The sequence below is a fragment of the Haemorhous mexicanus genome, chromosome 1 (assembly GCF_027477595.1).
Source record: "Haemorhous mexicanus isolate bHaeMex1 chromosome 1, bHaeMex1.pri, whole genome shotgun sequence".
In the NCBI taxonomy this organism is placed as follows: domain Eukaryota; kingdom Metazoa; phylum Chordata; class Aves; order Passeriformes; family Fringillidae; genus Haemorhous; species Haemorhous mexicanus.
The window spans coordinates 75621246-75644913 of NC_082341.1; positions in this window are offsets into that span (position 1 = coordinate 75621246).

Sequence of the window (23668 nt, forward strand, 5' to 3'; positions counted from 1 at the left end):
TGCATTAACAAATTCACTTTCTCAAGCACTTCTTTAATCTTTCTTACTATGTTTTATTTTAAGAGTAGGGGAGAAGAGAGGTGCTACATCAGGAATATATCTGAGAACACAAAGGTTTACTTGTGATTTATAAAATGGTAAATGAAATGACACTTTTTTACTCATTCTCCTTAATCCTATTACCAGGTAGTAACATGGGCCATAGAAAGAGAAGTCTTATTAATGCAGGATTACATTTACATTTCTCTGAAACTATTTATATTTTATTTTTTGGTTTCATCTGTTCTTTATAGAATTTGCATGAGTAAAGAACTTAAGAATAAGCTTAATATTAAACCTGAGCTTAACTACTTCATTATTCCACACAGAATGTAAGCTTATGCTTAACACTGGCTGAAGTCAATGACAGCTTAGAATATGCATACTTTTTTTTCTGAACTGCAGCTTACCTCACAAAACCTGAATTTTGCAAAATTCTACATAAAATCTGTTTGTTGATAATTCTCAGCTTTATTTAGGATTCAATCTCATCCTCTGCATTAAAGTGAAGAAGTACACCTAGTAGCTCTTTAGCCTTTATAGTTATTCCCAAGTTAGTACTCTCTGGGAATTAATTAATGTGCTGTTTTTTCTCTCTGCAAAGTCATTAGTGAGGAACAGAATATATCCTGACCTCCTAAGGCAGAAAACAAGTAGTCATTTCATCCTAAGTCACTATTTTGCAGTTCTTCCCTTTGTTTACTATCTTCCATCAGTGTTATTTCACATGATAACATTCATATTTAAGCCAATTTAAATTAATTCTGAGAAAAGAGCTTTTATAAAATGCAGTATCAAATGTTTTCCTTAATTGAAAATGCCTACAATATTATGCTTTTCTTTCAGCCACTAATTTTTTAATTATATTAAAGAAGCAATCAAGTTTATCTGGCAAATCTTTATTAAATCATCTTGCTACTTAGCTCTAAAAATATCAGGATGAATGCCAAAGGTATTTTCAAGAAGAGATTTTCCATCTTCAGAGTGGAATTGGTATATGTTATGTAGTTAGTGAGGGTAGCAAAAGAATAAAACCAATCACAGTTATACAGGATTCTGATATTATAATAAATTATTTATTGAAACAAGAAAACAATCAAAAGATATATCGGTAACCTAGTGATTAGGACTTTCTAAGTTTATTCTGGAGGTGTTGCCTACTAAAAGCTTTTCCACTGATGTCTGGCAAACATTGATGCTGAGGTTCTGCACCAAGCCTGTTTCTCTGTATTGTTGCATTTAAAGTTCTTTTCTCCCTCATGAAAGTGTAATGAGAGAATATACAGGTTTTCTCTAGCAAACAATGACCTAAAAGTAAAAATTATCATTGAGTTATAAATGTCTGGTGTCTGTTGGTGTTGTGAACATTTAGACAGGGCAGTATGTGAAAACAAAGTAGAGATGAATGCATGTATAGGTAGTATCCATCTAGACTTTAGCTATTTGCAGTGCCAAAAGCAATTAAACTGCAGCAACATGAGCTTGTAAGTGCCCATACAAGATGTTTGGAGATGCCTGAAAGTAATCTCACTGCCAAAATTCCACCACCCAGTGTTGTGAGGGCACAAACTAGTGTAGGAATGAGCACAGAGGATTCAATTGTATCCATGGATCTTGAGGAATCGATAAACTTTGCAAACATAGCACACAGTTGTTGGGAAAGAACATAAATGTATTGGCACTGTGCCATAACCTCCTGCAGTGGCTGTGTGATTGCAGCAAGTAAGTGTACACATCAAGGAAAGCCAAGGAAAGCAGACTATAATGCTTGAACTGACAACAAAAACCTCACTTATATCACATTTTGTGAGGCTCAGAATAAGGAATTTAACCATCCATTTCTTGGTCATCAAGGACAATAAAATAGAAAACAAAAACCAACCAACCAAACTAACAAAAAAAAACCCAAAGAAACAAACCATAAGATTGAATAGACAAGTTTAAAATCTTACTAACTTATCACCTGATATCTGTTTTGTAATAAATTTAATTCTGCAGAAGAGGTGCAGAGCAGTAGAGAGAGCAATAGGAATATTTCCAAAACTGAGTTCTTAAGCTTTACAGTGATTATAGATTACTATGGATACTACTGAACCCCGACCTCAGCATTTTGAAATTAACTAACATTTTGGGCCTAAACTGAATGGTACTCAGAGGACAGAACTACAGCATAGGCGTATACTGTTCTGTTCTTACTCATAATTCCCTGCAAGAAATTAAGCTGAGGTCATAAACAGGAAGATAAAAACCAAGCAAAGAAAAATGCTTTTACTTTTCACTGTTCTCTGTGTCTTGGCAGTGACATAATCTAAACTCATTTAAGGACAATGGAGAGGCTTCATTCTTATGCTGTGTTTTGGGGGATTTTTTTGCATATGATAAGGATGTTTTTACTGAATTCAGCTCTACATTTTGCACATTTATAGCTCCACATCATCACTGTCATCCTACTTCTAATGAATCTTATAATTTCTGAGCAACACAGTCTCATAATCCTTCTGTTTTTTTGCTTCTTGGCTATCCAATGATGGTATGTGTTCATACCTTATAAGATATCCAGTGCTCCATTCAAGATAAGTAAGTTGCAAAGGAAACAAACCAAAGATTTCTAAAGGAAACAAAGACTACACTAATTCAAACATTGAATGATTTCAAAACTTTCTTTCAAAGAACTGTTTACAATTTGAACTGGAAATTGGTTCAGCCAGTGCAAGAAGAGTGCTTATGACACTAATGAATTCCCTTTGTTAAAACAACAGAAAGGAGACTTTAATTTAATCACACTTAATTGACACATGACATAACAGGGTACAAGTATTCATTCATCAGTTACTTAAACTTCATGAAGTCATTAGACATCAGAAGATACAATAATCACAGTAAGATAAAAGGTGCAGTAAGGCTATTGAACATGAGTGGCCTTGTGGACAGTGATTAGGTAGACGAGCCATCAAATGAAAGGCCTGCTTACCTTTAGGCTGTCCAAATGAAACTGACAATTCCAAGAAGGGAAAAAGACTCATTTGTCTACACAAAAGCTACACTAATGCTCTCTCAAATCCTGGATGGACTGCAGTTCTTCAAGACTTCAAAAACTACAGTCCAAGTTTTAGGATGGGTATAAGGATCTTGGGAATTGAATCTGTTCAATATGTTAAACTTAAACTGACATAACCTGCATTTTTTTCTGGTTTATTTTTTTGTTTGTTTGTTTTGTTTTGTTTTGTTTTCCTTTTTTTTTTTTCTTTGGACTTTTTTCTGGGAGGGGGGGTGGTTGGGTGGAGATAGAGTGTGTTATTTATTTTAACTGACTTCCATGCCCAGACAATTACAAACAATTGTCTTGTATTCAAGTCATGTTCACCTTTGAGGATTATCTATACCCTCCTGTATAGCACTGCAGATGTAGAAAGAAGTTCAAGAAAACTTCTAGTTAAGAAGACCTGAGCTAAGATGGATCAGAGTATAAGCAGATGTTTATAAGAAATTGTTGTTTTTAATGTCTCACTGAAATATTACTTGAAGGAGATACCAGAACCGGGTGCTAGGTAGCTTTTTCATTTTGTTATTCTTAGAGGCACTTTCCCAATGTCAAATCTAGATTTTTTTCAAGAAAATTTTTCTCCTCACTGCATTCCCAACTGGCACAAAAGTCACAAGACTCCCATCTTACCTGCCCCTCTAAACTTTCTCACTCCATCAGAGTGACTGTGTTTTTCACTGCAGAGACATTAATGAATTAGTGCAATCAGGTTAAAGAGAGACCCCAGGGATCATGAGCTATTCCTGGGTTATTCAGTTCTCATAAGGAAAAAGATACCAATATTTGAGTTTTTTGGTCGGCTGGGATTTCTTGTACATCAGTGTTTCTCAGACTTACAGATAAAAACCCTCTTATGTTCTTATCTATTGCCTGAAGATCTTTCACATAGCGTCAGGGAATGTGGAAAAACAAACTCACTTCAATCTTTGGCATGGGTTTAGATCTCCCAGAGCTGATGAGCAAATAAGGCAGCAAGATTTGCCTGATGGTACATTAATAAATCAAATTGCTGCCAACAAGTGCAAGCATAAGTCATATTTTGTCATTATTATTTTGGTTTATATTTTAGTTTTGTCATAATAATTTAATTTTTTTTCAATTTAATTAACATCAGCAATAACTTTTACAACCATTCATTATTCTAATGAAGATTAAGAACTGCAGTTTGAAAAAAATGTATTTTGTATATCATGACACTAACAGAAAGGCATAAGCCTTTTTAACTCCAAATATTGAGTCCAGTTGGCAAACTGTCCTGACAAAAGAATAAATTGGGATTTTTTTTCTATCATGTCTTTTTGTTCTTTATGTAGTCATGAATTGATTGTTAAAGAATATAGTATAGAGTATCTTCTGGGATGTTGTATTTAATCAGAGTATTCTATAAAGATTTTTTTTTTTTCATTTTTATGAGTTTACAATCATCCTAAAGTCAAATAAGATTCAGGTTTAAAATATGCAGCCCTGGAAATTCAAGACAAAAATTAGCTAAATAATACTACCCCAGTACCCACCCTACTGCTCCTGCTTGCTCAAAGTGAAGGAGGTAGAGGAGATGGGGATGGAGTGCAGATGAGCCTGGGAAAAGGGATGGGAGAAAGGTCACAGACAACATTTTCGATTTCTTTGTTTTATTTGTCTATAAAATTAAATTAACTTTTCTCAAATCTTTTTTGCCTGTGATGATTATGGGAGGCAGCTCTACCCATCCTAAACTCAACACAGGAGCTTTCCCATCCTCTTTTCTCACCTGTGCTGTTGAAGGGAGGGCTGAGAGCCCCTTGGTCAGTACTTGGCAGTAAGCCAAGGTCAAAGCATCACAAACTAGCACGTGCACTTCACAGTAGGTCTGTATTAACTAGTATGGGTTCCCTGATCCACTGGGAATTAGGTGTCAATCCCTCATAAACTTTCATGCACCCACATTTTCAGGCAAAAAATAAGAATACTGCTGCATTAAAATTTCACTTAGGGGAAAAAAGATAGAACCCTCATCAGATAATATTTTTTGAAATCTGAGTATATAGTTTCATGAATGAATAGGCCATTTGTATTACTGAATTGTTTCAACTATTTAAAATCATAAAAGTATCCCAGAGAACTATGTAATCTCGCAAATAATTTAAATTTCTGAAGTAAAGAAGACTAGCAATATTCTAATGGCTGCCTGAAATTTAAGATCTATTCATATGTGCTATCTTTCTCCAACCCCTTCTAATCTGGTTCACCTGTAGCGAAAGAAAAGAGAGTGATTTCAGTTGGTTTTTACATTATACTACATTATATTCTGAAGCAACCTCTCCCTAGGGATGACACAGAAATTCAGCAGTTGGTGTTAACCTTGTGTATATCATCCTTACTAGGTATCTGCAAAAATACATCTTTTTGAGAGGGGAAAAAATAACAAATTTTTAAAGAGTCAGCTGCATCAAAACATTAATTATGCGACTTATGTAAGCATTTACAGCCAAGAAGCTTTAAGCCTAAAAAGCTACTCAATTCTGTCACATGAAGTCTAAGAGGAAATAAAAAGATAGCAAACAAACCCCTAAAGTCAGTAGACTGCAAAAAACTTGTAACTTTTCTTGTACTATTTCATGAGCCTTCTGATCATCAAAGCATCTTTTAAGTCAGATGAGGATTGGAATTTTTAGCTTTGAAAACCAACAAGAAACGAATGAAACAATCGAGGAAAGAAATTACCACATACTTAAAATCTTAAATATCAAAAAATTATCATTCCTCTTCATGAAGATAGAAATGGTTTCAGTTCCTTCACTTTTCCTGCATTTTCCACTTTCAGCAGTTTCATCTGGTCAGTATATAAGCTTTTATTGGAATTAAGAGTTTCTAGAGACCACTCCGAAGTACATACACAAAACCAATATTGATTTGGATTATCAGTCGTTAAAAAAAACCCGTAAAAAACAACACAGCCTAACAATGAGTTATCAGCTACTACAACATGAGTTTCTTTTGTCTTGTAATTTGGTACTGGGAATTGATCTGACAACTCTAACACATATTCATACCATTCAACTGTAAACTTTTCACAGAAGTACATGTATCTCTCTGTGTTCCTCCCACTGAAATTTGCACAACTGTCTACCAGAAAGGAATGATTACCCAGTGATTTGATTATTACCGCAGGGGACAACTCAGTGATGAGTTATCTAACTCATCACAGTGAGTTACAACTCATTCAGAGGGACAGAGGATAGAAGTCTTTCACTGATTCAGAGGTCTTGATATTCTTCCATAATCCAATAGCACTATACAAAACTCTCACCTCATGTCATTTTTTTCAAGCAACAGAGTAGATTAAAATGAAGCTATTTTCATATTTAGAAACATCTCTAGAAATTCAGAATAATTGCTTCATATAATTATCTAGATGAAATTCATACTAAGTGTTCTGTGCTCCCTCTAGCAGCTAGTGTTTCACATCAACTATCAATTCTCTTTTAGAGGGAACTGAGAAACCTCGGTGTTGTGGTTTTTGTGGAAGTCAACTGATTTTCTGGGTGGATCTGAACACAATGCAGAGGCAGGAGTTCCTGAACTCCTGACTCTCCAGAACTGGACTATCAAAAAACCCAAGAAAAACAAATACAAAAAAAAAAAAAAAAAAAAAAACCACCACCAACAAATATAATCCCTTCCCAAACAAAACAAAAAAAAAACAAGAAAGAAAAAAAAATCTAGCCCCAACCAAGTGTAGCAAACTGACTTAGCAGTGGGAGTCATAGAGTAAAAAGAAATTGAGTGTGTCATTAATAAGTCAAACAGACACCCCATGTTTGAAGTCATGAAGATCCCATGTTCGGAGTTTTTCCCTTAATATTTAGTGAATATATGCTTGTAGTTCTCACTTTTTTCCTTTCACTTTACAATCTAAAAATCCCACATTTACTTGCTGTGATGGTTTACCGAAGACTTGACTACAGATATAATTTTTGATTTGGAACAGAATAAATAGTGTTTATTCAAAATAGATAAAACATAAGCAGTAGACATGAAGAGAATTGGTGGAGAAAAAAAAGAATGTGAGACAGAAGCACCTTTGAAGGGTCAGTGAGGAATATATCAGTGAGGAACATGTTCTGAAAGTCTTCATCCGCAAAGTAAAAATACAACCAAAATTCTTTAAACATTTGTGAACTTTAGAAGAGAACAGTATTTAAATACCTTCTAGCATAGGTATTGTAAATGACCAGTAGGCTGATATATATTCATATAAAATAGTTATAGGAAATGTGTAATGGAAAAGAATTTGAGACATTTGTGATATATTTAAATGAGATGATGCTATTTTACCAAGTAGATACGGTCCATGGTTTTGGTTGGTGTTTTGTTCATTTTAAAATCTACTCAATTTATAGTATTTTTTAGTTTGCCATTATCTCGGCTCTTCTTTATCTGGAGCTGTAATTTTACTCCCTTAAATAAGACAAAGCAAAGAAAGAAAGCACCATTATATATTTCTGTGTATATGATAGATGATAATGGGTCATAAAAATAATGTTCCATGCTGGTTTTTTTTTTTGCTAAGTACATTTTAAAAAAAAATTTCAGAGATTTTCACACATTAACATTGTTTTTGACCACCTAAGCCAGAACAGAGTAAAAACAGTTTGTTTTGGAAGATGAGTTCCAACGCCTTATGAAACACTGACTGTAGATGTAACTTCTTAGTCTTTTAATTCCCTGTTAGCAGGTTTCTTCTTTGCATTGTTCTCTTTCCTTTTAAAATAAAAAATTTACTTGGTTTCCGTATCTAGATTTTAGTCTTGTAAACATTTACAGTTATATGACCCTACAGAAATCAAAGGAACTAACTGTGTCATTAAGTTATCTAGAAGTATGTAGAGTAGAGAAGGCAGACTCACCCTTTTGATTAGCATATCAAATACTTTAGTCATGATTTTACTCATTTTTAAATACCACTGAATTGAATGAGTTACCCACATTGTAAGCCAAGTGACTTGTAAGCCAATGAACTATAACAACATAAATGCAGATATAGGAGGGACATAGCCTACATTCTGATGAGATAGACTAAATTAGCATTTAATAACATTTTACACCACCCATAATTAATCATAGTGGAAAATGGGACAGTTACCTACTAAATTACCTAGATATTTTATCAAATCATGTAACTGGATAATTAGACTTCTAAATTCAGTCATGTATACCTTTGATTAATTGTTGTTTATTACGGAGTGTGGATTAGCCTCTTGCACACTTTCATCTATACATTAGGAGCTGGCTTATGGTCACTATTTATTCTGCTTCTGAGTTGGAGTATTCTGCTTGTTTGTATATTTAAAACATCTCCTGTCATTGAACTGGAAAATTTTAAGAGCATTTATAATATTCTTTTTTTTAGCTGTGCCTCAAAACCTTCAGTCTTTCAACTCCTGATGCAAACATATTATTTCTCAATGTACTAGCCATCTCATGCTGATGTCAGTCATATTACATTCCTAATTACTCCATGGTTTTTTAGTATTTGACATGACATTGGAATAGACAAAAGAGAAGAGTTTATTAACAGAAATTCATGAGATTTTAATTGCAGCAATTTGCTTGTCTTTTTATCCTGATAGAAAGCTATAGTGGTTCCTAATTTAATACCGCCCCAAAAAATAAATCTTTATTAAAATGAAACTCTCAGTCTTTTACACTGTTTATTTAAAACCTCTTTGACAGTTTGCTTTTTATTTTTTGTAATATTGAGTATGATTTATATGCAATTTAAAGCCAGATTAGCCGTTTTTATGGGAATAAAATGCGAGGAGTAACTGAAGCTTTCCCAAGTGGAGATTAGCTCATCTTTTAAGAAGCATTTAAAGGGAAGAATATCCATTGCTTAATCTGTTACTGTACACCAATCGATATCTAAATACCATGGGGATAGACTCATTAGAATTACTAAAATCAGATATGTATACTCATTCCAATGATTTATACTGACCTTTTGGAAGTCTAATGAGGTGGAATGAGAATGAATAAAAAAATTAGTGAAGACAGCATAGTAGCTACATAGAAAAGAAATGAGGAAAGAGCAGAAGCAGTAAGAAAAACACTGACATCGTGAGCTTCAGCAGTTATTTTTAATGCCAGTGAAAATGGAGAAATTAAGGGGGAGGTCTTAAGAGACTGAGATAAATTGCAGAGCTGAGAAAGGGAAAGGAGAAAAGAAGGCAAATGGCAGTTGGGAGGTCAAGTACCAAAGAAACTATTGTGCTTCCATAATAAAGGAACAGCAGAGAGTTCAGCAGTTAAAATAAAGGCAACATCGAGATGATGGCTCTATTTTTGAGATTTAAAAAGTTGACTTTTTCAGATTTGCACAGAAACTGAACATCAATCTTCCACAAAGGCATATTTTAAATATATTTCCTTCTGGAATGCAATGTTTAGAAAATGTTAGTAGAAATGTTTTAAAAATACAGCATCCTTTTTCTAGAAATTGGATTTTCTTTCCTCATATTTCTTTCCTCATTTTTTATAAAACTATATTTTCACAATGAAAGACTTTCAATTCTTTTCCCCAGTAAGTCTATAAATGATTTTTTCACTTATCAGGATATAACTCACTCCTTAAAATCTCATAGGAACAGAAATAATCAGGGGAATGAAAAGTTGTATACACACTCCATAGAGTATGCATAAAGGTTGTAGTGGAAAGATATGTCGATTAGCTCTGAACTTGGTAACAAACCTCCAAACATGGTGCAATAAAAGATAATTCTGAAGGATCAGCTCAAATCCTGCAAAAATCTTGCATAGTCTATTGTGGAAAGAGAAGAGGAGGGCAGCTGGCTAGGTAACTATGGCAAAAAGTTACTCAAAGGTTGCAAGTGTGATCCTTAAAAATTTTGCTTAAAAACTCAATGTGGACATCTCCCTGGAAAATCTGCAATATCCATGCAGTTTTAGTTTACAATAGTGTTTTGACAGGTTCCTAATTTCAGATGATGGTTGCTCCTGTAACTGGCTGAATAGAGATTCCTTTCTGAGGCTAATTGAGCTACAGAGCTCTCTGAGTTCAGTGGAAATTTTGCATGGCTGGTTAGTGCACCCACTTACTAAATTTTCTTATTAGTTCCTCATTTGCTCCAAGTTTGGGTTAACTATACAAGGAGAAAAGATTCAACATAAACAAGATAATTTCATGGCAGTAATTTTCTATGCTGTCTCTAATTTTATTGTCTCAGTGAAATCAATTGAGACTGATCTTCTTAACCTTTCATATGAGACAGATTTGCTCTCACTTATAGTTCACCTTCCAAACAAGGCATTTCCACACAGCTACACAGCTGTGTGGATGATATTTTAAACAGCTTGAGGCGACATTAAACTGTTGGTATCTCTCATGTTTGTGTGACTATCAAACATGTTTGCTCTCAACTTCCAAAGCTCCTGAAATGGGTCCCTGATACAGTTTACACTGATATAAATTAGGAAAAAGTCTGCAGAGGTCACTGGGAGTATTCATGTGTAAAACTTGTGCAGGAATTTTTTCCTAAGTTTGATGAATCACTGTAGACTGAGCTAGCAGACATAGTCTTTCTGCAGCACTGCTTGTAGACTAAACTAAAAAAAAATTCCACAGGGAAGATTGCTGTTTCAAAAGAATGTTCTGGTGCAACTCAAGCATTCAGCAAGAATCCATTAATTTACTTCAACACTTCCTAAGGAAATAAGATACACATCATGTGTGGTTCTCTCTTCACAGATTAAACCAGATATAATTTTCTAACTAAACTGAGTTTTGTCATTAAATGCCAATGACTGAACCTTGAAAAGTGTCTTGGAAAGCAAAAATGGATTTGAAGATGTTTTAGAGCTTTGAAGCCAGAATCTGTAGATCCGATATCCCAAATCCCTCATACATTCTAGTGAGGCCTCAGCTAAGACACCTGGAGACATAGATTTTGAGCAGCCTATCTTATAAGGCTACTTGGACTCCTTTCCATGAATTTAGAAAATGAGAAACCATTCTTAATAAATTCTTGGATCCATACCAGGGCCCTATAATGTTCATCAGGCATCCTGTTACAATACTGGGGTTTTAGGTCTGCAATAATCTAACCAGCATAAAATTATATTACTCCTTTACCTCTTTCAATTCAGAATTGACTTTTCATGGTAAAATTTGAGATATCTGACTCAATGCTATTTGGCTTAAAATAAAATGTTAATTCTGCACATCAACCATTTGTAAGGAACAGAATTTTCACAACGTGAAATCAAGATTGATTAAAAATTAATGAAATATAAAGGTATGATATATTACTAAAATCTAATTTTTCACTTTATTTACATTTGAATATGATTTGGACGTAATGTGACTGTATAGAATTTTTAAAAGAGTGGTATATTTCTGAGGTTTTTTTTCTTTGCTCTTCTCATTCTAAAAGAAATGAGAGCTACTAATTTTGTTTTATTTTACTTTTGTTTTATTCTGCATAGGCCAAATTGATGATGTTTGCAGCCAAGTAGCTATATCACTTTTCCTTTTAGTGCATATTAACTTCTTAGAATTTGAATTAAGTTATCGGAAAGAATTTAGAAATGTGTGTCTTTATATTTTTCTTGTTTTCTTCTTGTTGTTTGATCATATCCATTTCATGGTGCAGACGTTAAAAAGCTTCATAATTTAAAGCTTGAAGTCGCTACCCTGAACACTGGTTGGACTTCTCTCAGAATTGGTATGGGACTGATAATCATAGGAGATAAAGCCTTTACTTGCCATCCAAAGAAAAGGATAAGATACTTAACATGAGCACAAGAATTCTTATCCTTCTGCTTCACTAACTTGGCATGCAGAAATTCTACCTGTAAATACCTGAGCTACAATTCGACAAGCAATGTAAATACCTACCTAATTTTCAGCTTGTGTGTAGCTCCACGCAGATCCTAAAATTATCTACTGATTATTTACAGATTAATTGATCTTGACAATATATATTTTGAATTCAATGTGAAAAATAGGATTCTGCAATGAGATGAGAAGCAGAATGCAAATTATATATGGAAGATCTGAGCACAAAATTGAGCTCTCAAAGTTTAATTTATTCACCAAACTCCTGTGCTTATATCAACACAGCAAATACATTTAGTTGAAATACATTTTGGCTTTAGTTTTTTAGGAGTGAAATTGGATTCATTTTTAGTACTGTACCAGTCCTTTCTTTGTGACTACTAAATCTGCAAAAGGTTGCCATAGAGATTAGCAAGAAATTAGAATGTGAAATCTGTATGAGCATCAGGGATAAAAAGTATAGTTTCCAAATTCATTAACTTTTAATAGTTCTTTTCTTCACCACAGTCTTCATCAAAGAATGCTGTCATATCCAAAAGAAACTTCATAGTAAAACAGAATAAAAGTATTTTGCATTTCTTCATGGTTGTGGTAGAAGTTTTGTAGCTATTTTAAGAAAATCCTAGAGAAATGTTGAACAAGGGCAATCAAAAAAGATTTGAGAGTATATTGTGAAGGGATAAATTCACAAAGTTTACTGTAAGAAAAAAGACTGAAGGGTGCTTTGTCTCTGTGTTTATATTCTCAAATCTAAATAGTTGGGATTTTTTTACCTTTTCAGGCAAAGTTACAGCAATACACAAAGATTGGTGTCAAAGGCTGTGAAAAAAATACAGGCAAAATGATTATATACCACTTCTGATTTTGACAGTGGTTCATGATTAATATCTTCCTGTGATCATCTGCAGATGTTAGGATAGATATGTCTTCTTGATTTGCAATTGACCAGATGTATTTTCCTGCATTTAATTTAAATTTCCATAAAATTTCATGAGTTGACTACAGAAGAGAGGACAAAATAATATCATATAATATCCTCACTTCAATGCTTGGTGCTGAATCTTTTTCAAAGTCAGATTGATTAACTGATGAGAATCAGAAAAGAAACCTTACCTCTCCCCAAATTCCTGGCTACATTGGTCAAAACCACCAAGCAGACCAGCCAAAATTCCTTTATTTTCTTCCTCTGCAGCATAAATTTTCTGCTAGGATCATCTGAGAATATTTCACATAATGAGGGATTGCAGTTATAAGTATCTGAGAAATAGATGTCACCTAATTTGCATCCAATATTTCTAAGACACATAGTTGCGTAGTATTTTGCAAAAGAATACAACATTTAGTTTCATTATATTAATTTCATTTTAAATATCAGTATGTGGAGTAACTTTATTATGCAATCCCAGCAGAAGAAGACATTTCCATTGTTGCCACTGATGGTTCCATGAAATTTTGATAGCACTTTTCTTAACTAAACCAGGAGAATGGACTCAATCTGTTTTCCAGATTACATTTTTAAATCATTCTTTATTTAAAAATAAAATCTTAACATGTTCACACATTTGTATTTTGTTGGAACAAGAGATTTTGTGGATCGGGTTTGTGTGATCCATTTATTCACAATCACTATTTGCACTGCAAGGCAACAAGGGAGCACATCTGCCTGTTTGCATTCTTGGGGACACTGCACATAAGTTCTGGTGGAAGCGTTTGAGGGAGGAGAAAGTCTGCTTTTCCATGCTGATAAATTAGACATGTTAAGAGGAAAATACTTGTCTAGTCTGAGGTGAAACAAGTAGAAAATTAAAAAACTAGGAAAAGCTACGAAGAAGAACAAAACATTGACATTATCATAGCTTCAGGCTTCAAAACCAACAGAAATAAGCACTTTCTGGGGTGTCTGATCATACCTGAGGATTAGGAATTTACTGGAACTAGGAAGGTTCACTCAGTTGCTGAATCAAACTTTGAATAAAAGATCTGGTTTAGTGGAAATCTGTTGGGATTTCCAACAGATTACAGCTCTGTTGGTGAGCTGTAGTAGTAGTAGTAGTAGTAGTAGTAGTAGTAGTAGTAGTAGTAGTAGAGTTTGTACCATAAAGTAATTTAATTTCAATTCATAAAGTCTTTCCTTTAAGAAATGGAAATGTTACCTCAATACATATATTAGTAGCCTATCTATGAATATGTTTATGTACATGTACAGGACTGTGTTTGTACACTTGAGAGCTCAATCATGCACGCACACACTCACTCACCCACACACACACACACATACATACACACACACACACACACACACACACATATTTTTATATGTATATTTATATATTTTTGAACTGTTTTGTTAATGGAATTTCTTGCTTATATCCTTTTCAAAATAAGTATGCTTTTTCCGTTTAATTTTTTCTCTTTCAGAACCTAATCAATGAATGAAAGGTGAAATAACTTCATGCTCCTTTCAGATGTGTCACTGAGTCATCTCTGCACATGAATCTTAGTAATTAGAACGATAAAAGGCAATCTAAGCCTCCTTAGCTGTAATTCATGCAGCACACAGCAGCATCACATCTTTTACCAAAAAAAAAAAAAAAAAAAAAGGAAAATAGTACATTTTTAAAGATAACAGGAAGCAAAGAAGAAATCTGAAGAGCAGAACATAACCGAAAAGCTGTCTGAGTAGGTTTGTTTCTGGGCATCTTAGGTACTTTCTGTTTGGAATGAAAGGTTTGGAACTTTCAAACACTCCACTTGGATAGAGAAAAAAATGAGTTCTATTAAACCTGCTACTAAGAGACAATTTTCTCTGCTTTCTGAACGTTTTACCTGGGTAGTTTCTAAGTTGTGGTCACCTATGTGCATGCTGGATGCTCTGCTTTTTAAAATATTTTGAAGTTACAAATGAACATATTTCTTAGTGTATTTTCAAAATGGTTGGTAGTTGAGCTCTTAAAGTCTTTTGTGAGCTATCAAAACCTAAAAGTGTTGTTAATATTCCTGATTGTTACTTTCATGGCAATTCTATATTATATTTCTTAATTGTATCTTCTATTTTACTTTTTGTTTGTGATAATTCTGAATTTTTCTCTACTGGTATCAAATTGAGAATGCTGAAAACACTAATCTCATTCTCACAAGGGGATCGATTGACAATAGCACAATCTTAAAGTGAATGAAATACATCCCATCCTCCCAGCAGGCAGATAAATACTCAAATAGCAAACAGGAAAAACAGAAGAAAGATTAGTAAAAAACCAACCAAACAAACAAAACAAACAAAACAAAAGCAAACAAACAAAAAAGAAAAATTAAGAAAAGAGGAAAAGAGAATAGAAAAATAATCTTCAATCTACTATTTGCTCAAGTAAGTCTAGATTTCTGTAAAACGATCAGTGTTAGACAAAATAAAAACTGTGCTCTCTACAAGAAGGAAAAGAACAATTTTCTAAATATTCTTTCAGAAATTACCCCAAACTATGTTTAACTGTACTTTGCATTTCAATAAATTTAGGGCCTTGTTTCATAAGTCCTCATTTACATAGGTATATCTCAGTGAATGATTCATGAGAATAGGCTTCGGTGGGAGTGTTAAAGAGAGAACTTTGCAAATCAGGTCCATTTTTTTGGTGACAGACAAACCTGTTTAAATTAAACCTGTGCTGTTTGCATCCATCTGGATGCTCTGATTTCTGAGCCAATTTTTCTAATTATAAAAGCAGTTTGGCACAAATGTTTTAAATAACTAACTACTTTCAAATACTACTAGCGGACTATGAAGGAAGAAACCTGCACTTAAAAGTTCCCTAGTTTTCATCAGTTGTAAGAGTTATTTGATAATTTGAAGAGATAATATGGCTGATATAATAGCTGTTTATTTTCTTCTCACCATAATGTATTTAACATGAGTTTATTTTATGGCTATGATATTCTTCTATGGATGTCTGAATATGAGCCTGAGAAGCAAATCTGAAACCTGCTCCTGAGGTCTGTACATTTATGAACCAAAGTTTAGAAAGTTCTGGAAAACCTTATTCTTTTACATGTACATAAGAATTTGTACATACAGTTAGGGTAATAAATCATAAAAGTGAACTGGCATAAAAGAAGAACTGGCATACCTGTACATTTAACTATAGAATCTGAAGTAATCTATAGCTAATGCATTTTCTGAAAATCATCAGGTAGGATTCTAAGGCACTTAGAGTGTTATTCACTGTTAAGCATTTGTGACTTGGAATAGATTAGTCTTTCAAAGCAACTATAGCCATCATACTGCATGGGTAATCAAATAGTTCCTACTCAACCTTCTTCCTCTGAATTTCATATAAATTTTTAATTAATGCCTTACATTACTCAAGCTTTTATGCAATTAAGTGATAAATTATTCAATTTTTGATGTTATGTTTTAGACAGATGTTAAATCAAAGAAGTTAATGATTGAACACTTTTTAATAGATTTGCTACTGTAGCTTTTAGTCACTTTAAAAATAATTTTTGATTGAATTCTGGTGCTTATAAAAGTGAAAGGCTAAGGACCACTTTTATAAAAGCCTCTTTACTGAGTCTCTGACTAATTTCAGGGTTCTGAAGATACTGGGAATTATAGGCCATAAACAAAAGCAGAGGTGAAAAGGAAGTAAGTGATATTAAGCATGACCCACCCCAGCTTAAGGACTTGAGAAATCACAAAGAATAAGATGCTTTGTAGCTACACTTGAAAAAGAACATTTTTTCTGTTTCTTCAAGATAAACAAAAAACAAACAAACAAACAAAAAAACCCCAACCAACCAAAAAAAAAAATCTGCTAAAACCATTCACCATTAAAGTGTAAAACAAATCTTTATTCATTGATTCCCTGTGAGTATTATGTCATACAAGGACTGTTGAAAGTCAGTATCAGTCAATGTTTTCTCTGCAGAACTTCTCTTTGGATAATGGCATGACAGTGAGAAAGTTCTGGCCAGGACAGGGTTAATTTTTGTGGTAGCCAGGGACTGGGGGAGAGCTCCCTTTGGAGTTGAGTTCCATTGCATGGTGGAGGGGATGATTGGGCACAGTTGGGGATTTTTCATGTGAATTGCTGTCTCTTTCCTATACCCTTTGTCATTAGCATTGTCTCTGTTACTGTTTGTTGTTCTCTTTCACTGCTGTTCCAGATAAATTGTTATTATCACAAGTTGTTATCTTCACCTTTTGTGTCTCCAATTCTGCTCTCCAGCCCAGCACAGGGGGATGGTGAGACTGAGTGATAAGCACATTAGCAGGTTTAGCAGGTTTCAGTGGCAACTCTTAATTGGGGAACACCATGACAAATAGGTTGAAGGAAAACTATTTCATAGAATCAGAATGGTTTGGGTTGGAAGGGATATTAAAGATCATCTAGATCGTTTTATGAGACCAAGTTGCTCAAAGTCCCATTCAACCTGGCCTTGAACACTTCCAGAGAGGAGGCATTCACACCTTTCCCATGCTTCACCACCCTCATAGTAAAGAATGTCTTCCTATTACCTTATCTAAACCTTATCCCTTCCAGTTTAAAGCCATTCCTCCTTGTCCCATCACTACATGCTCTTGCAAAAGTCCCTCTCCATCTCTCTTGTAGGCCTCCTACCACAGTAAGGTCACCCCAGGGCCTTCTCTACTCCAGGCTGAACAAACACAACTCTCTCAGCCATATATATATACCTGATATAAATCTCACATATTATATATGTTTATATATTCCTACATGTATCATACCTGAATTGTTTCTTGCTCGCATTCAAGGATAGCTCGCCCTTCATGTCTATCAGTTAAGGGCATTATGATTAAGCTGGCAAATATGGAATGAAAATAATGCTATATCTGATTTCTTGTCTTGTTCTGTAAGACTAGGCTGTCCAGAAAATAAAGTAGGAAAATGAAAAAAAAAAAAGAAAAAAAAAAAAAAAGAATGACAAATGGAAGATGCAGAACATAATTTCCTGAACTGATATACTTTTAGAGTTTCGATCAGCATGCACTTTGGTTTCCAACTAATGATATTGCTCCTAAGTAGCCCAGGCTGAGGAAAAAGATGCTATCAGAATTCTGCAAAAATGACAATTCTCTCACAATCTGACAATCTTTGTTACTTTGTTTGTAGATTGCTAGGTACCATGGGTGCCTTTTAATACATGTTTTCCTGATGTTTGAGGATAATTAAAAGGAGGTAACCTGATTTCAACTCTGTTACTTTCTGCTCATCTTTAATGCTTTTAGATCTATGCATATATACATATATATTAAAAAAAATATATAAATATAAATATATATATATATATATATATATATATACACACACATACACTCAGAGATAGTAAGTTGCTTCCCACAGAACCATTTTATCAAAGATTGTCTAATACTTTACAGATATTGATGCAGTTTCAAGGTATCCCTTCTTATATATGTTTTGTAAAAAGGAGCAAATATGGTGTTTTTAATTTTCCCTAGACATTAGACTTTAGCCCTTACTAATTCATTATGAGCAGATTTCTGACTAAAGAACTTGTATAAAAAAAGAATTTTCACACTCTGAATAACCAAAAAGCAAAAAGTTGCAAATTTGGCAGCAAGCTGTTTTCATTTGAAGTAAAAATCTGCCCACATATATTCACACCTGTAGTACATGCTGAATGAAATAATAAAAAATAAATGTACTGGATAAAAAGTTACTGGATAAAGTGATTTAGTTTTCCATATTATATCCTTTAAATGTTGTGATTCATCAAGGGGATGAAGAAAGCTTTGAATAGAATACAGTTAAAATGTGCATATGTGTGCTTATATTGCACTTGATTGTATTATCACTATTGAAATTAGATCTACTGATGAGATAAAAGTATACATTTTTTTAAAATAAATATTTTATTAAAAAAAAAAAAAAGGTATATTTTTTGAGAAAAAAAAAATCCTGGTTTCCCTGATTCCCAAACAGAAATAAAATATTCACCTTTTTGTATGACATTTTAAAAACAGCATAAAATGAAATTTTCATAACATTACACACATATTTTATTTACTGATAAATCTAGAAGCTTAAACAGCTAAAAGAGGGAAATAAATTGGGAATAAACTCTTTGCTATTCTGCAGAAATTTAGTACTTTGATAATTTCTGAAAAGTTTGGGGTTTCTATTACTTATATTCCTAATCAGCAGCAAATGAAATTTTGTTGCATAGAATGATGTAATTTGGTGTTGTGTTCTTGGATCTGTGTGCAGACTCAGAGCAATTTTTCTTTTTGAGGCAGCCCAGAAAATTTTTTCCCGGATAGCAATAGTTTGCATTTTTCATAAGATCCCAAACTGAAAGTAGACTGGAACAAAGAAAAGTCTTTTAAAATGCATTCTATCAAAATTAGTTCAATCACAGTAAAGAGGGCCACCTTCCCATCCATAGCAGAATGACAGAACAACATGAATAGGTGAGAAAGCACACGAATTGCAAATCAAATAATTTTGATTTTAATTTTTTTTTTAAGAGTAAAAAAGAGTAAAAAGACAACATTCACTTTTCTATCTACTGGCAATTTAGTAAAGTTATTGATTAGATACTTGAAATCAGTCAGATGACCTTTCCGCAACAAATACAAAACTTCAGAATAAGATCATTATTTATTTAACTGGCTTTGCTCCACTTTAAACAATTGGAAGTTGATTGTGCTGGTAGAAACCAGTTTTTGCCTTTTTTTTTTTTTTTTCCCAGCTGGATCTGGTTTGATGCAGAATAATGTAGAGGAACAGATTAAGAAGCTGTTATGCCCATTTGAATCTAAGTTATTCCTGAAAACTCTCTATATTCAATTGTCATTTAAACCACTGTTTTGAAATGAAAGACATTCTTGAATAAAAATGAAAACTGTAACTCTTGATAACCATGACATTATAAAATGCAGACCATCAAATTTTCAATTTCATCCCTTCACAAGGCATAAAAATCCAACACCTCATTTCCTCACAGACCTGACCAATGTCTGTGTAGTTTTGCACCTTTTTTCCTTTCCTTTCCTTTCCTTTTTCCTTTCCTTTCCTTTTTCCTTTCCTTTCCTTTCCTTCCCTTCCCTTCCCTTCCCTTCCCTTCCCTTCCCTTCCCTTCCCTTCCCTTCCCTTCCCTTCCCTTCCCTTCCCTTCCCTTCCCTTCCCTTCCCTTCCCTTCCCTTCCCTTCCCTTCCCTTCCCTGTCCTTTCCTTTCCGATGAATGATGATTCAAAAGGTTTGATGCAGCTCTTACCTAGTTCCAAACATTCCAAAATATATTTAATCTCCTGGAATTGTTTTTTGATATAAATCACTCAATGAAGTGTACTATTCCCTTACTGGTGGTTGACCTCTTCTCCCAGGCAATTATTGACAAGAGAAGGGTTTAAAGCTTCAAGCTGCAGTAGAGCAGTTTCAGGTTGTACATCAGGAGGAATTTCTTAAGCAACCTAAAAGGTTGTTAAACTTTAGAATAGACTAAAATGGCCCAAAGGAGTGGTGGAGTCACCACTCCTGGAAGTATTCAAAAATTTAGTGGCATGGTTTAGTTGACAAGGTGGTGATCATGGAAGGGTTGGATTGGATGATCTCAGAAGTCTTTTTCAACTTTATTTATTCTGTGATTCTGTGATATGCAATATTGCTAAAGGAGAAGCCACTACCTGTGTATTTTCACAGCATTCAGGGAGTTACACACACACACACACACACACACCACTTGAGACTGTAGTCCTGGGTAAAAGGCTGCTCCAGTGAGCTGATGGGTGTCCCAATAGACTCTGTCCTCACACACACTCCCATTCCCAGGCCTGCTTCCTCTTTCAGATTTAACCCTAGTTGTCCCAGTGCAAAGTTTCAGGTGTGGATTTTAAAAAAAAAAAGAATTTAATGAAGTGATACAACAGCAGATCAGCTTGAGCTCAGTGCCTCTGGACGGAGGACCATAACAAAGAAATCCCAGGGCAATTTTTTCATGGTTCCCTCTAGATTAAAATTACTTACCTTCATCTTCTCATATCCTTCTAGTTCTTCTGTGGCATTTCAGGGTATAACTGCTTAAAAACTAAGAAAAATAGGATTGTTATGCCAGAATGTGGCCTGTTTTACTTCAATTACTTCTATTCCTGCAAGAACAGCTAGACTGGGAGAGATGAAGAGAGGAAGAGATCAGATGGCAAAAATAAAAAGAATTGTGCTGAAAGCAACCCCGTTTTATTCAAATCACACTCTCTCCAGGAGACACCAGCTGAATATTGCATCTGAAGCTAAGTACATTTGGGAGTCTAGAAGATTCCCAAAGAGAATCTATTTAATATTCCAGAGACCTCAATGAGCTTGACTCAAAATCTCTGTCAACAAATGAACAGAAGATTTTTAGATCAAAATAAACACTAAAAAACACCTTCCCTTGGAATTAAGGACCATCCCAGAGGAAAATACTGACAAAGGAGCTGGAAATTACTGGCAGGCAATTTTTTATGCCCATTATTTTCATGCAAACAGGTGGGAAATTCTAACAGATGTACATTTATACCCACGGGTTTTGCTTCCAGAATGCCAGATGCTGAGGGCTGTACTACTGCACTGGCTCAATCACAATTTGAATTTTCAAGGAATATTTTTTCCTTCCAGTATAACTGTTGTATCACTTGTCTAAGCTGTAATTGCAGCAAAGAAAGAGGATGCACGAGACTTGGTCAGTATGAGCATGCCACTGTAAGATATTCATCAGGCACCCTCTTAAACATCTACTAAAAAATATATTACTAAAGGATTAAATTCAGTGTGATAGATATATGAAATTCAGCTTAACAATGGGGCTTTTGTTTGTTTCTGGGGTTTATGTTTAGTTTTGTTCATTCCTCTAGTTTTGGGTTTGGGTTTGGGTTTGGGGTTTTTCGAATAGAGGTAAATTAGTTTTCAAAAGATTTAAAAGGTAGGGAGTTTTTTTTCCACAAAAAGTAGAGACTTAAAAAATGTTAGTTACACAATTATGCTAGAAATCTTAATTCTGTTGTTGCTGTGATATGAATGAAATAACATGACCTGGAAAAGAAAATGTAGAATGAGCATTACAAATTGATTCTCTTGTAAACTGAAGAATAGGAGAAAACACGATCTCAAACAATTGCAGGTTTGTCATTTTGTATCCTTGCATATACGTAGTCTTTCAAAATTATATTTTTGCACTAACAACCCACACCATATATTTTTTAACTTGGAATCTACAGTTGTACCTGATATAAGTTAACTTAATTAAAGCTGACAGGAAGTTGTAATTGGTGCTACAAGGCTGAATACCTTTGTTAGCCAGCCATAGCCCTTAGAGAATTGCATATATTTTTAAAAATGAGGTACTGATAGATTGTGTTTGGCATAGGCCACCCTCCTAGAAACGCAATGCATCTTTTTTTGGGGAAAAAATCTGGATTTTCCTATGTTATTGTCTACTCTGCAGATAATTTCAGACAGATGGAATTCTGAGTTTAGATACTAAAAGAAAAGATCAGATTTGTGATTACCTGAGGAATCTGAATATACTGAGTCTATGGAACCTGATGAGATGTGTAGTATTGTCCACAAGGGTCCCAGGACAAGGGAAGAGACGAGAAAGTTGACTCCATGTATCAGAAAGTTTGATTTATTATTTTATGATAGAAAATATATTAAAACTATACTAAAAGAACAGAAGAGAAAGGATTTCATCAGAAGGCTAAGCTAAGAATAGAAAAGGAATGAATAACAAAGGCTTGTCTCTGACCGAGACAGTCTGCACAGGTGATCTCTGATTGGCCCTTAATGGGAAACAACCAGATGAGACCAATCACAGATTCCCCCTGGTGCATTCCATAGCAGCAGATAAGAATTGTTTACAGTTTGTTCCTGAGGCCTCTCAGCTTCTCAGGAGGGAAAAATCCTAAGGAAAGGATTTTTCATAAAACATGACAGTGACAGAGATGCATCCCAGAGTCCTGAGAGAGGCGCCTAATGTAGTTGCCAAACCAGTTTCCATGGTATTTGAAAAGCCATGGCAACTGAAAAAGGAAAGCATTGCACCCATTTTTAGAACATGTAAAAAAGGAGGATCCCGGGAACTACCGACCTGTCAGCCTTTCCTCTGAGCCTGGGAAGATCATGGAGCAGATCCTCCTGGGAACTATGTTAGAGCACATGGAGAGCAGGGATGCAATTTGAGGCAGACGGCATAGTTTCACCATGGCCAAGTCCTGCCTGACCAATCTAGTGGCCTTATGTGCTCAAGTGACTACAACTGTGGACAAGGAAAGTGCTAAAGATGTCTTCTATTGGGACTTTCAAAAGGCTTTTGACCTGGTCCCCTATAACATGATTCTCTCTTAATTACAAACATATGGATTTGTTATGCATGATGAATATCTCTCTTATGCAGGAAGAATAACTTGGATGATCTCATCCAGAGGCTGATGGTCAACAGATCAATGTCCTGATGGCATTGTCAGTTCCCAGTGAAAAGCGATGTCCCTCAAAGGACTATATTTTGACCAGCTCTGTTTAATGTCTTCATCAATGACATGGACAAGAGGATTGCGTGCACTCTCAGCAAGTCTACAGATGACATCAAGTGGTGAGGTTGACACCCTTGAAGGATGGGATGCCATCCAGAGGGTCTTGGACAAGCTCAGGAAGTGAGCCTTAAGAAACTTCAATAAGGCCATGTACTAGGCTCTGTACCTGAGTGGGAGCATCCCCTGCTATTATTAAACTCTGTGGAAT